Source organism: Macrotis lagotis, chromosome 2 (assembly GCF_037893015.1).
Source record: "Macrotis lagotis isolate mMagLag1 chromosome 2, bilby.v1.9.chrom.fasta, whole genome shotgun sequence".
Lineage (NCBI taxonomy): Eukaryota > Metazoa > Chordata > Mammalia > Peramelemorphia > Peramelidae > Macrotis > Macrotis lagotis.
The window spans coordinates 196603243-196618317 of record NC_133659.1 but is presented as its reverse complement, the minus strand read 5'-3'; the positions used below and the strand labels follow the sequence as shown (position 1 = coordinate 196618317).

General features: G+C 39.7%; 1 pseudogene; it reads right to left on the bottom strand.

The window, feature by feature from the left end:
• Positions 1 to 4071: 4071 nt before the first annotated feature.
• Positions 4072 to 4342, bottom strand: LOC141511391 (cytochrome c oxidase subunit 6B1-like; annotated as a pseudogene).
• Positions 4343 to 15075: the final 10733 nt, after the last annotated feature.

The following is a 15075-nucleotide window of genomic DNA, read 5'->3' as shown; positions in this document are numbered from 1 at the left end:
TCAGTTCCCTCTCTGGATATAGATGGTATCTTCCATCATAAAATCTTTTAGGATTGTCTTTGATTGTGGTACTTCTGAAATGAACAAGTCCATCATAGTTGCTCATCACCCAGTGTTGTTTGTTGTTGTGTGTATAGTGTTCTTTTGGTTCTACTCATTTCACTCAGCATTAGTTCCAGACTTTTCTGAAATTCCATCTGTCGTCATTTCGGTTTTTTTTTAGGTTTTTTTTTTGCAAGGCAAATGGGGTTAAGTGGCTTGCTCAAGGCCACACAGCTAGGTCATTATTAAGTGTCTGAGGCCGGATTTGAACCCAGGTACTCCTGACTCCAGGGCCGGTGCTCTATCCACTGCACCACCTAGCCTCCCCCTCCCCTCATGATTTCTTATAGAACAATGGTGTTCCATCACATTCATATACCACAATTTGTTCAACTATTTCCTAATTGATGGGCATTCCATCAATTTCCAATTCTTTGCCATCACAAAAAGAGCTGCTATGAATATTTTTGTACATGTGGGGTTTTTTTACCCTTTTTTCTTGATCTCTTTTAAGTCCTCTCTTCTTGATGGTGGTACTCCTATCCTTAATACTGAGTTCCTTATTTCTAATTCTATTCTCTCATTGAGCCTTTTCTGTCACTGAAAGTCCATCCTCTGTACTGAACACCAATCCCTAAAACTGATCTCTTTCATCCCAGACTCAGCTCTCATTCCTGAATCTGAACCCCCTCCCACCCTAACACTGAACTCTTATCTCTGACATGAACCTTTATTCCCCCAAAGTGATGACTGTACCCACCCCCATCCCCAATTCTTGACAGTGGTCTTCTATCCTCAATATCTCTATCTTTAACATTGACAACCATTTTTAACTCTATCCCTGTCACTGAACCTGCCCTCATCTGTGACACTAAGCTCCCATTCCCAAAGGTGAACTTTCCTTATTCCAGATACTAAACCCCATCCTTGGGTCTGTACCCCTTGTTCTAGCCCTGAGCCTCAGCCATGACACTGAACCTTCCCTCATCTGTGACACTGAGTTCTCTAGCCTTATAAGTGAGTCTTATCCTTAGCACAGTACTCAGTTCTAAGACTGAACCTCTCCCCATTTTCAGAACTGTCAATGATTCTCAATGTTCAATATACAATAACTTTCTAGAAACCATTAGAAGTGGGACCACTTCATGAATATTTTCACCAGTTGATAAATGTTATCTGGGTTCATAGATTTAGAGTTGGAAGGCACTTTAGAGGCTGTGGTATCCAATCCCCATGTTTAACAGAAGCAGAAAGACAGAATGAGAAGGAATTAAATGACTTGTTCAAATGTTACCTGGCTAGTAAAGATGAGTGACAAATCCAGACTTTGTGGTTCCAAGTTCATCATTCTATCCACCTGACTCACACCGTTCATCCTTCCATAATCCTGACAGATCCCTCAGATATTCTCAGGTTACCTGCAAAGAATGATAAAAAAGTATATGTGTATATACATTTCCATATGCAGACACACGTGTGTATGTGGTCACACACATACCACATGCACGTTGTAGGTGGATGCTATACAGCTGTGTATCTACACACAAATGAATGTCTATATATGCATGCTTGTATAAGTTTTATAGGTATGTGCTCACAATGTACATTTGTGCACATGCAAACATGTTTATAGATAGTCATGTATACATGCAGACACACAGTTACAATATAAATCTGCATAGGCACATACACATATACACGTGTGCATTGTGCATGCATTCTTGCATGTCTGAGTAAAAAAAAATTACTTCAGAGTGACCTCATTAGACCAAGAGCAACTGGAGGGTAGAGACTATATCTCTCTACTGTTCAATTAAATTCATTTCAATTCAACAAACTCTTACTTTGTTTAAGGCCTTCTACTAGATCCTGGAAATACAAAGACAAAAATAGAAAATAGCTCTTTCCCTCAAGGAGCCTGCATTCTTTTGGGAGGAAACATCCCATTCACAGATAAGTAAATATAAGAGTCTCCATCAGATTGGGGGGTAGAGTGGAGAGGAAGGTTCCTCCTGGATAGACACCAAAGCTAGGGCTCAACATTCTGCCTCTCAAGACCAAGGAAATAAGCTCAAAGTTGACCATCCTATGTTTAGTCTCCAAGGGCATCCCTGGGCACATCCCTTTGTCCTCCTTGCTCTTGATGACTAGCATGGGGAAGCAATGAGATCCTACCTACCTAGGAGGATGGGGTAGGTGTGCAACCAATAAAGCAGGAAGCTGGAAGTCTAAAAGATCTTAATAAGTCAAATAAACTCTTATTAAGGACTTACTCAGGGGCGGCTAGGTGGCTCAGTGGATAAAGCACCGGCCTTGGAGTCAGGAGTACCTGGGTTCAAATCTGGTCTCAGATACTTAATAATTACCTAGCTGTGTGGCCTTGGGCAAGCTACTTAACCCCATTGCCTTGCAAAAAAAAAAGACCTAATCTACGTGTGTTAGGAACTGGGGATACAAAAAAGAGGCAAAGACAGTCCCCTGCCCTCAAGGAGTTCACAGTTTAATGGTTGATGCAAAAAATAAACAAATATATACAGGCAAGCCATATACAGGATAAACAAGAAATAATTGAAAGAGAGATGGTCTTAGAATCAAGAGGGATTGGGAAGACCTCTCGTTAGAAATGAGATTTTAGTCAGGACTTAAACTTAGTTTGAATTCTTCCTCAGGCTCTTACTAGTTCTGTGATCCTGGGCATTTAATCTTGTTTGCCTTAGTTTCCCCATCTATAAAGTTGAATAAGAGTGTATCCTCAGAGAATTGTTGTAAAGATCAAATGAGATAATCTAGGTAAAAATTTCTGTGAACTTTAAAGTGCTTTGTCAATGTTAACTAGTATTATTGGGAAGCACCCCAGAACTTTCTAGCCCTCTATCATGTATCTAGCCTACTGTTCCACCTCCATGTTGGAATGTTCTTGAGTGTGGTACCAGGAGTCCAGGAATTCATGACATATACTACGAATTCCTCAGCAAATAGCATCATCCCAAGATGGCATAGCTAGGTAATGACAAACTCTAGATATAGCTATGGTCTCATTCTTTTCATAGCCTTGTAAGATCCTAAAGCATAATTTATTAGAATGCACACACATATACATATACATATATATGTATATATATATATATGTATATATATATACATATATATATATATATATATATACAGAATGAAGACTTAAAAAGACATCATTATTACCCTTAGAAGTTAATATTTTAGGGGCAACTAGGTGGCACAGTGGATAGAGCACGGGCCCTGGAGTCAGGAGTACCTGAATTCAAATCCAGCCTCAGACACTTAATAATTACCTAGCTGTGTGGCCTTGGGCAAGCCACTTAACCCCATTTGCTTTGCAAAAAAAAACTAAAAAAAAAAAGAAGTTAATATTTTACACTGCTATTTCAATCAACCAACAAATCAATTGGTGTTGTTCTTTGTTTCTGAAGAGAATCAAAAGGATTTCACTATGTTGGGATTGAGGTGTAGTGTGTCTGTGACTGATCAGATCAATATAAACTTGGAAGGTTCTACCACGGGTTGGACAAAGATAGTTCAAATGAACATTTGTGCATCTTAAGTTTCTTTTGAGCTACAGACCATAGAGCTCATAGAGCATGGCACCTTCTTTGATGCTGGTACACCATGCTGTGTGGTCTTTTGCCAGAATCTTCCATGTCAGGTATCTAGGTGGTGCAACAGATAGTGTGCTGGGCCTAGAATATCTTCTTGAATTCAAAACTGACTACTGACACTTACCAGCTGGGTGACCCCGGGCAATTTGCTTAACCCTGTTTACCTCCATTTTCTCATCTGGAAAATGAACTGAGGAGGAAAGACTTAAGTATCTTTTCTTTTCTCTCTCTCTCTCTCTCTTTTTTTTTTTTGATTCCAACATGTTTATTTTATCATGATTCAGGTTCCCCAGAGCAAGGGTAGTCACAGATCATATTCCCCAACTCTGAAAGAAGAAGGGATCCAGCCCCAGTCATTGGGGGTGGGGACAAGGGAAGAAAAAGAAGATGGAGCAGCTCAGATCTTCCCAGGGAAGGTTTCTTCTGCTCTGCAATCATCTCAAGTATTCACCCAGGACAGGGGACAGATGGACTTGTAGACACATTTATATCACTGGCAGACAGACACATCACCACCACCTTTCTCAGTCATGGCCTTCTCACAACAATGAAAATCTAGACTTTGCAAAGTTCTGCCAGCAGTTATGGGTCTGGTTCTGGTTGGGGAAGCGGCTGTCAAGTGGTGCAGTGTGGTAGTTTCGCATCTTGGTCTTGATGTCTTCAGACATGGCAACTCCTGGACTGAGGTCACTTTTGTCACTGTCCATCTCTGTCTCCACTGCTTCTCCCTCTGAAGCCTCCAATTCAATGTGACCCTCAACACTAAGCTCCAGTATCTTTTCGAATAAAACGCCAAATAGGGTTATAAAGAGTCAGATATGATTAAAAACAAACAAAAAGACTCAACAACAGCAACTAGGTTCCTTCTAAATTGAACATTCTATCTTCTTATTGACTTTGAGAGCCCCTGTTTGGGAGCTAACAGACCAGGCAAAGAGACTTTCCTAGAAGTATTCATTTCAAAAGAATTTTGGGGGCCAAGGAGATATATGTAAAAAGTCCAAACAATACATATCCAACTCAAATTTCTATTCAATAATCAATATTTATTAAGTATCTACTGTGTGCCAGTCACTGTTCTAATTTTTTTTTTAGGTTTTTTTGCAAGGCAATGGGGTTAAGTGGCTTGCTCAAGGCCACAAGCTAGATAATTACTGTTCTGATTTGATCATGGATTTCAGCACAGGCTGATGAAGAAGTGATCAGAAGAGAGTGTATCCAACCTTGGAAGCCTTCCAGGAGGAGTATGGTATCAAGACAAGTCTGTAAATCATGGTGATTGACTCCTAGACTAGGGACAGTGATAGGAATTATATGATCCTTTCTATACTAGGAGAACCAAGGAACAAAGGTAGATGGGGAAGAGCAATCATGATAAACCTTAGGGAACTGTGGGCTGATTGACCAGGCTGAATCAGAGGGGCTGTGTCAAAGTCTAAGGACCTCTGTTCCCTGAAATCTTTAAGTTGGAGTCAACCTGGCAACAGAATCTCAGACAAGCAAGAATACCAAGCCTTTCAGCCAAGCATCCACTGAAGATGAGTGTTTCAAAGAAGCATATCACATGGGGAGGAAAATTATATTGTCAGAAAAGAAAACTGGAGCCTTCTTCATTCCTTCACTCATTAATTTCTGGGGAAGTATTAGCTGTCAGCAACCAGCAGCTCTCAAAGTCAAATTACAAAATTTGAATTCTTAATTTCTCATAATCCATCATTGACTGCCTTCCCAGGCTAATATTAGCAGCAGCACTTCGCTCGAAGTAGTCATTGACGTCTCCCTCCCTTTGCAAAAAATCCCAATTGATAAAGTCAGGGCTGAGGCTGGGGGGCAGAAGGTTATATGAGGGAGAAAGTAGGAATTTAAGAATGAAGGAGAGAGACTTGGAGAGGAAGACAGAGATGGAGAGGGAGAAGACAGAAAAGAGAGAGTTAGAGAGAGGGAGGTTAATAAGGGAGATCAATCAATTGACAAACAGGTATGAGGTATTTACTATCTTCCAGAATGTGCTAAATAAACATTAAAGATCCAAATACAAGCAAAAATAATCCTGGCCTTCAGAGGACTTGCATTCTGATGGGGGTGGGGGTGAGAGGAATACATATAAATAACTAGGTACATACAAGATATATATGGAGGAAATAGAAAGTTATATGAGAGGAAAAGGTGCTATGGACTGGGATTTAAAGGAAGCCAGGGAAATTAAGAAATGGAAGTAAGGGATCACAGCAATCTAGACATGAGACATAGCCAGTGCAAAGACATGGAGAGGGGACATTGCATATTGTGTTGAGGAATTTCAAGTAGACCAAAGTATTTGGATCATAAAGTTCCAGAGGGAGGAGGAGACACACAGACAGAGGCAGACACACACACACACACACACACACACACATACACACACACACACAGAGGGGGGGAGAGAGAGAGAGAGAGAGAGAGAGAGAGAGAGAGAGAGAGAGAGAGAGAGAGGTGGAGATAAAGGGATACAGAAATGGAGAAATGAAAAGATAAGTACAGATATCAGTGGAGGTATTGATGGAGATTCTAGGATGGAGACAGGTGGAGGTATGATGAAAATAAGAGTAGAGTCAAAGACAGATATAAGGCAAATATAAGGGCTTTGTTATTCTTTTGTTTTTTTAATGGGGTGGAGAAGAAAAGGTTTAAGAGATTGTCTCTCATCCTCCCTACCAAAATGAGGAGAGGCCAAGAGGAATAACCATTTATTTAGCACCTACTTGTATCAGTGTTTTAAGTGCTTTTTGGAAATATAATCTCATTTTAGAATGCATTTAAGAAGACATTAGGAATCATAGACAAGCAGGAAAACATTGCATTTTTTAATTTAAAAAGGAATTCAGCTATTTTGTAATTTAGTCATGTCTGACTCTTTGTGGACCCCATTTGAGGTTTTCTTGGCATAAAACTGGGGTGGTTTGCTATTTCCTACACCAGTTCATTTTACAGATGAGGAAACTGAGGCAAATTAGGGATAAGTGACTTGTCTAGGGTCACAGAGCTAGTACGTGTCTGAGGCTAGATTTGAACTCAGATCTTCTTCACTTCAGGCCTGGCACTCTCTTCACTGTGCCACCTGGCTGACGCTAAAAAAAATTTAGAAAAGGAAAGCAAGTATAAGTAACAGATATTTACAGTTTCTTGTATAACCCTTTCTGGTTCTATAATGTGTATGGAAATACTCATTTTATTTGGTATTTAAATTCATAATAAAAAATTTAAAATGAAATTAGAAAAGAAGAAATAGAAACAGAGTAACAAAGGATAGAGGGAAATGGAGACAGAGATAGAGACATCAGCCAGGTAGGAAAAGGGAAAAAAAGATACAATGACAGGAAGATGGAGACAAGGAGTTATGAGGATGAAATGGGGAAAATGGAGGACCTCTCAATTATTTTCCACTTTAAAAAATTAATTACCCCAGGCTTTAGACAGTATAGACAAAATGAGTGCTTGCATGACTATTTTCTTTGCAAATCACTGGAGCTGTGTAGACAGTCATTGTTCCCTTATATTGCATTCTCCTTTCAATCACAACTCTAAGACCTTTTCACTGAAAAGCCATCTTTCCAGCCTTCTGCCACAATCCTTGTCCCAGCTCTGCCTTCTTAATACATTTTTATAATTGAGTGATGAGAATTGTGATTTGAGACTATTAAAGTCAGAATATGGTGTAATATAGGCCTCTCATTTTTAGTCTTGTCCAAATTTAGGGAGAGGATTAGCTTCTAAAGAGATTAGAAAGCCTTCTCAATATGGGAGGGGAAAGAGGAAGAGAACTTGGAACCAAAAATAAAACTAAGATTTATATTAAAAAAAGAAAAGGGATCAGAAAGTTCTTGTTATGCTGTGATCTCATCAGAACATCATTCTAAAGCAAAAAACAACAGCCCAGGATTACATTTTAGCAAAGCCTCTGGTATGCCAATAACCTCCTGTCCAGGATGAATATTAGATTATTTACTTTGGTCTTACCCACCTCTTGTCAATTCTGCTTCATTCCAGTATACCATGACAGTTAAGGGGAGGAAGAAGGAAATGTAAAAACTGAAATGGAAGAAGAGAAAGTTGAAGCAGAGGTCTCATAGTGTTGACCACAGAAGCCACAAGAACAGAGATATGGCATGACAAATGTGGTCATGAACAAAGCAATCAGAGGATACCACCCTAGGAGGTCTTCCTGTCTGATCCAGAATTGTTATTTCTACTATCTGCTAACATAAGATTCTTCCTACTTTGCATTCTTTCTAACAAAGGCCATTCCATCTTTTAATGCAAAAGCAACCTGCCTGGACTGATTATTTTCTTTTGATCAAATGTGGCATTTGTATAATAAATCATCTTTAACTTTTGGTTGAAAAACAATTAGATTATTATTATTTAATTTGTCAAATTAAGGTTTAACCTGAACTAAGACTAGGAATTTTGGCACCTGGGGCAAATAGCATGAAATAAACCCCCAAATTAACTTTTCAAGACAAATTTAGTTTGGAGAGAGACACACTGGGCTGCTGGTAGTAATTTTGTCATGATTGGGGTGGTAAAGGGCCTGGGAAGAGATCACTTAGGGGTATGGTAGAAGATGTCATCTAATAAAGTCTTATTTTTACTAATTTTTCTTGCTATAATTAGATGCTAAGCTAACATGTAAACTTAAGCCTTCTGATTTCAAAACTAGTGCTTTTTCTACTAGGCCATATAAGCATTGTATAAATGTGAACTATTATTATTGGACCACTAGTAAGGGATGGAAATTAAATCTAGACACCACAGCCTGATATTCAAAGTTCTCCTTAATTTGGCTCCAATTTGTCTTCCCTTTCTTTGTTGTTTAACGGTTTCTAGTCATGTTGGACTCTTATGACCCCCTTTTTAAGGAGGATTTCTTGGCAAAGATACTGGAATGGTTTACTATTTCCTTCTCTAGCTCTTTTTACAGATGAAGAAATTGAGGCAAACAGGGTTAAGTGACTTGCCCAGGATCACATAGCTAATAAGTGTTTGAGGCCACATTTGAACTCAGGTCTTCCTTACTCTAGGTCCAGTCCTCTATGTACTGTGCTGTCTAACTTGTCCTTTTCCCTTTCTAATCTCCTAACATTTTAATCCAAACAAACTGACCTCACTGTTTACTGGGTATATAGGTGGCACAGTGGATAGAGTGCCCTGCCCAGATTCAGGAAGACCTGAGTTCCAATCTAACATTAGATTACTAGCTCTGGGAAAATCACTTAATTTCAGTCTGCCTCAGTTTTCTCAATTGTAATATGGGGATAATAATATCCTTTACCTCCCAGGGTTGTTGTGAGGATCAAAAGAGGTAATATTTGTAAAACATTAAAATCAATTAATTAAATTATTAAAATTAACTTAATATTTTAAAGAAGTGCTCAGCACACTGTAGGTGGTTAATGAAGGCTTAATTTCCCTCTTCTGCTGAGCTCTCTTTTCCTGTTCCTAAAATTCAGATTATTCAGCTCCTTTTTTATCCAAATCATCCCTTCCAATTCTCCATCAGTTCAGTTCCTGGCTCTCTCACTAAAAGCCCTGTGGCCCTGGGCAAGTCACTTTATCATTTCTGGCCCCAGTTTCTTTATCTATAAAAGAAGGGGGCTGGAATAGATGATCTCTGAAGAATCTTTTCAACTCATCGATGGTCTGAGGAGCTCCAGGACTGTTTTTTCCCTTCTTCTTATCATTTATCATTTAGCATATGCTACTTCGCTTTGAGCTTTTTAAATGTGTGAAGGTCTTGTACCTGAAACCAACCAGTAAACTACTCTTTAGCAGGGACCATGTCTAACACTCTTCTTGCGAGCCCAAAATATCCTGGCACTGTGACTTGCGCAGTGAAGGCGCTCAGTAAATATTTGTTGAGCTATTGATTGATGGAGGCAGAGACGAGCAAGAGACAAATGGAAACTGAGAATTCAGCAACATCCTTTTTCAGCCCGGAATAGTGAATTCACCAGGAGAAATGGCAGAGAGACAGAGAAGCAGGACAGAGATTCTGTCGGCCTGCCACCCCAAAATCTCTGGGAGTTGAGCCCCTTTATTGTCCATTTCAATAGATCCTGTGGACCCTTGGGCAAGTCACTGCATCTCTTTACATCTCTTTTCATGTACAAAATGGGGGGGGGGGAGTAGATGAAAAGATTTCTAAATTCTTCGGTCCTGTGATCCTCATATAGCTCGCCTATAATCTAGCCCAGCACCAAGACCCTCCAGATGTGCCTTACCAGATGTGTGCATCAAACCGAATTAGCTTTCTGGTTTTATTTCGACATCCTTCCCCCTCCCCACTCCCATCTCCGATTCAATGACTTTTTTTTTCCAACCTCCCTAATAAGCTCGAGGATCGGGGATTAAGGGGGCTTGGGCAGGAGAGGGATGTTCTTTCCGCTCAGCTATCTTAAGTAACTAAAGTTTATTCCAATTTGGAGGTAGGGAAACAGGGCTTAAAGGTGAGGTTAGCTCCTACCTCGTTACTTCTTGGGTGGAGGTGGGGGGATTCCTGAAGGCTCTCCAGCACCCTTAGGCTTTCTTCTGAGTTAAGTTCTCTGCCTCTGCTGATTTGGTGGAGCGAGCAACCCACCCACTCACTGTAGTGAGAAACGCAGCCCCCTCCCCTCCAATTCTTAACACTCCCCTCCCCCATCCTCTGAGCCTTCTCTCTTTGAGGACCGTCTTCAAGGGGACTATTCTGGGCTTCATTGCTAAATTATACATGACCCGTCCAGCGGCTGCAAATCCATCTCCACAGTCCAGTGGGGGCAGGGTCCCGAAGCAATCACTCTTTTCCCCTCTAGAAAGCTTGCATGTAGAAGGGGTGGGGGTCCTGCTTATGATTCCCCCAGGAATAAGAACATCTGAACACTCAATTTCAAGAGTGTGTGTAAATTTGTGATTCTCAACACCGAGAAATATGGGTTTTCATTTCTTCTCTGACACACTCACTATCTCTGTGAACTTGGACAAATTGCTTCCCCTTTCTAGGCCTCAGTTTTCTCCTTTGGAACATGGAGGGGCTGAACTGGATGACCTCCTAAGACAGGGCCAGTTCTGATAGGCGGTGGTGCCATGAGATGTCAAGTATATCTATAGTTAGGGATTCTTTGACATCTAGAAAGCCAAAGACTGTAATTAAAAAAAAAAAGACCTGAAAACAAAAGAATCTCCTCCACAACTTCCAAAATATGACATAATTTATGATTTTTTTGTTTAATCAATTAACAAATATTTATTAAGCACTTACTATGAACCAGACATTGTGTTTGCACTGGAGATTCAAGTGAAAAGAATGAAACAATGCTTACTCTCAACAAGATTATATTCTAATGGAGGACAAAAGGACATGTAAAAATATATATGTAGTATAGACATGTAAATATACATGTTATATATGTATACCATCAATATAAAGTTAATAAATGAGAATAAATATAGAGCGGTTGAATACAAAGTAGTTTTCGAGAGAAGGTGCTAGTCATTAGGGAGATCAGGATTTAATCAATATGTTCCTAGGTTTCTGTGCAAACACACAAACCTTTGAGGGGAAAATAGAACTTCCATTCTCTGTAGTTGAACAAAAGTTAACAAATTTTTGTTCCTGGGGCAGCTAGGTGATATACTGGTTAGAATTCTGGGCTTGGAGTCCAGAAGACCTGAGTTCAAATCTAGTCTTAGATATTAGCTATATTGTCTTGGGTAAATCACTTAATCCTATTTGCCTCAGTTTCCTCATCTGTCAAATGATCTGGAGGAGGAAATAGCAAACCACATCAGTACCTTTTTCAAGAAAACTCCACATGGGGTCACAAAGAGTCAGGCATAACTGAATAACAAGAAAACCATTTTTTTTACCTTCCAAATTTGAGATACCTTTTGAGCCTGAGGTCTAGACCAACTGTTTTTTTAATTCTATTTTACTCCAATTGATCCTTTGTAAGGGTGAAAGGGTGTGTCTCCTGCTAACAATGTACAATCATTGTACAATGTACAATGCTGGCAAATGTTTAACAATCAATGCTCTGGAAAAAAAAAGATATAGTATCACTTTTAAATATAAACTATATTATTAACATTTTCTCCATTGATTTCTTAAATCTAGACAAGCAAAAAAACTCTAAATCAAACCCTACAACATTTTTTTGACTCTGGTGTGTGAATGCTCCATTGAAAATTAAACAATCAGCTTTCTGAAAACAGTTGGAGATGGCTCCAGTATATACATGAGTGGTTTCATCTTGTCTGCTGAGTAAAGTCCAAACTTCATCTCTGGCATTCAAGACTCCCACGATTTGGTGCTATTGCCCTACTTTTTCAACCTTAGTTCATATATCTTTCCACCATATAGTCCAAGCTCCCATCAAACTGTCCCTCAAACATGCCTTGTGCTCTCCTGACTCCATTCCTTATGCTTGGAGCATACTTTCTCTCTCTTTTCATTGTTGACTTCTTTCCATCCTTAAAAGCCCAAATCAAATTCCATTTTTTTCTTTTTCTTTTTTCGGTTTTTGCAAGGCAGTGGGGTTAAGTGGCTTGCCCAAAGTCACCAAGCTAGGTAATTATTAAATGTCTGAGGTGGATTTGAACTTAGGTCCTCCTGACTCTGGGGGCTGGTGCTCTATTCACTGTGCCACCTAGCTGCCCCTAAATGCCATCTTTTCTATGAAATCTTCCCTGATTCTCTGGTTGGTAAAATGACCTTCCTTCTCAGATTCCATATATAATTTTGTCTTTTACATTCTATATAGGTAAACGTATTTTATATTTGGGAGTCTAATTTTATATAGATGTGTAGGGAATGAATGTGTATTACTCTAATGTGAGTAAGTGTGCATATATGTAGCACTCAGAGATAATATCATTCACATTATTTGAGTCTATATCTTTTTCTTTCTTTTCCTTCTCCTCCTTTTCTTCTTCTCCCTTCTTCTGTCCTATCTTACTCTTCTTGACCCCATTTGAGGTTTTCCTGGCAGAGATCCTGAAGTGGTTTTTTCCTCTCTCATTTAACAGAGGAGGGATTGAGGCAAACAAGGTTAAATGACTTGCCCAAGATCTTACAACTAGGAAGTATCTGAGATCAGATTTGAACTCAAGAAGATAAGTCTCCCTGACTCTAAACCTGATATTTTATCCATTGCCATGTCTAGCTGACTAAGGTCTTATTTTTCTACTAGAATAAAACCAAATTACAGGCATTAAATCTTATACAAATTTCATGTTTAACAGTGATATTCATAAATTAGTGGCTTAATAATAAAAGATTATTGAACAACCATTTATTTTATTTTTAAAAATAAAATGATCAGTTTTCTATCTTTTACATCATCAACATTATTCCAACTATCCTTCTCTTCTTTCTAGACACCTCTTCCCAGACAGCCTATCCCTTATGACAAATTTTTTGAAAGGAAGAAAAAAATCAGTACACAGTTGGTCAATATAGAAAAAATAATTAATCAAAAACCTTTTATGTACAATGCACTGTGCTATGTATGGGGGTACAAAGACCAAAATCCTTAGACTTAGAGAAGAATTGCCTTCATGGAGCTTACATGAATATATAGGACTGTGAGGAAAAGTGCTTTATTTTTGGGAATGTAATTTTATGTAGATATGTGAAGAATAAATATATATATCACATTTGTGAGTGAGTGAATATGTATATAGCAGTGATTCTTCCTCTGTGGGTGTGACATTCTATTACTCTTCATGCCCACCAAATACCCCTTGGCATTAATGAAGGTCCATGGAACAGTGGGAGCTGTGATATGATTTTGAAGGGATAGTGTTACCTTGGCAAAGGGCTCCCTAATACCCCTCTTTTTTTTAAGGTTTTTTTTTTTGTAAGGCAAATGGGGTTAAGTGGCTTGCCCAAGGCCACACAGCTAGGTAATTATTAAGTGTCTGAGACCAGATTTGAACCCAGGTACTCCTGACTCCAAGGCCGGTGCTTTATCCACTATGCCACCTAGCCTCCCCTAATACCCCTCTTCTTAATAATCTTTTCTCCCCATTTGAGCCAGACATCCTTACCCACTCACCTACCTACCTACCTACCCATCTATATACCTACCCACCCACCCATCTACCTATCTACTTACCTATCTACTTACCCTACCAACCTACTTACCTACCTATCTACTCAACTACTTAACCACTTACAAACCTCCCTATGTCCCTCCCTCCCATACCTGGATAGGTTCCAGGAAGAAAGAGAAGGGGAAGATCCTATCTTTGAAGTCCTTGAATCTCCTCATTGAGCAGTCTGTCAGAATGGTGGATAGCCTCATACTCCCTTCAGGCAAAGTATATGGATGCTTAGAATCAATATTCTCAGATAGACTCTAGGGAACTTGACCTCTTCCTCTCTCCCATTGCTCAATTCCAAGTAACTTTCCCCTCCTCACCTTCATCTTCCAAGGGGATTCTGTCCAATTCAACTCACCAAACATTTCTTATGCCCAGCTTTCTGAAGTCAGAATTATCCTACTCACTCACAAGATATAAAAGACAATAATTAACTTAGGAGAAGGGTTTCTAGATGAACATTCAGGAATAGGAAGAGCAAAAATTCCCTAGGTGAGTCAATTTCCTCCCTACCTTGCTTCTTCCTACCTTTTGTCTTTGTTACTATGGTCTCCCAACCTTGGGCACCCTCCCAGTCCCTTTCTGCTGACCAGTATCTCCAAACTCTTCCATCACTGAGATCAAAATGCCCTGAGAGATCATCAACTGTAACTTCTTTTTTTAGCAAAAGAAACTGAGGTTTAGAGAAAATAACTTGCTCAAAGTCACATAATGAATTAGCAGCTATGCAGGGACCATGATTCCAGTTTGAGTGCTCTTTTCTATATAACATATTATCTTTCTCCTGGTCTTCCCTGATCACATCATCATAATCATTATTACCAGGACACCACCAGCACCAGTACCACCAGTACCACCCTACCGCACTACCATCTCCACCACTACCATCACCACCACCTCCATAAGTACCACCACCACCACTACCACCACCATTACCACCACCACACCACCACCACCACCACCACCACTACTACCATAAACATTAGCACCAGAGCCATCTCCACCACCACCACCACCACCACCACCTCCACTAGCACTAGCACTAGTACTACCACTATCATTACCACCTCTACCACCACCACCATCAGCACTAGAATCATCTTTACCTCCACCTTCATTACCACCTCCACTAGCACCAGCACCACTAGCACCAGTACTACCACTATCATTACCACCATCACCACTACTTCTACCACCAACATCAGCACCAGAACCATTTCCACCACCACCATTACCACCACGACTACCACTACTACTACCACTACCACCAACATCAGCACAG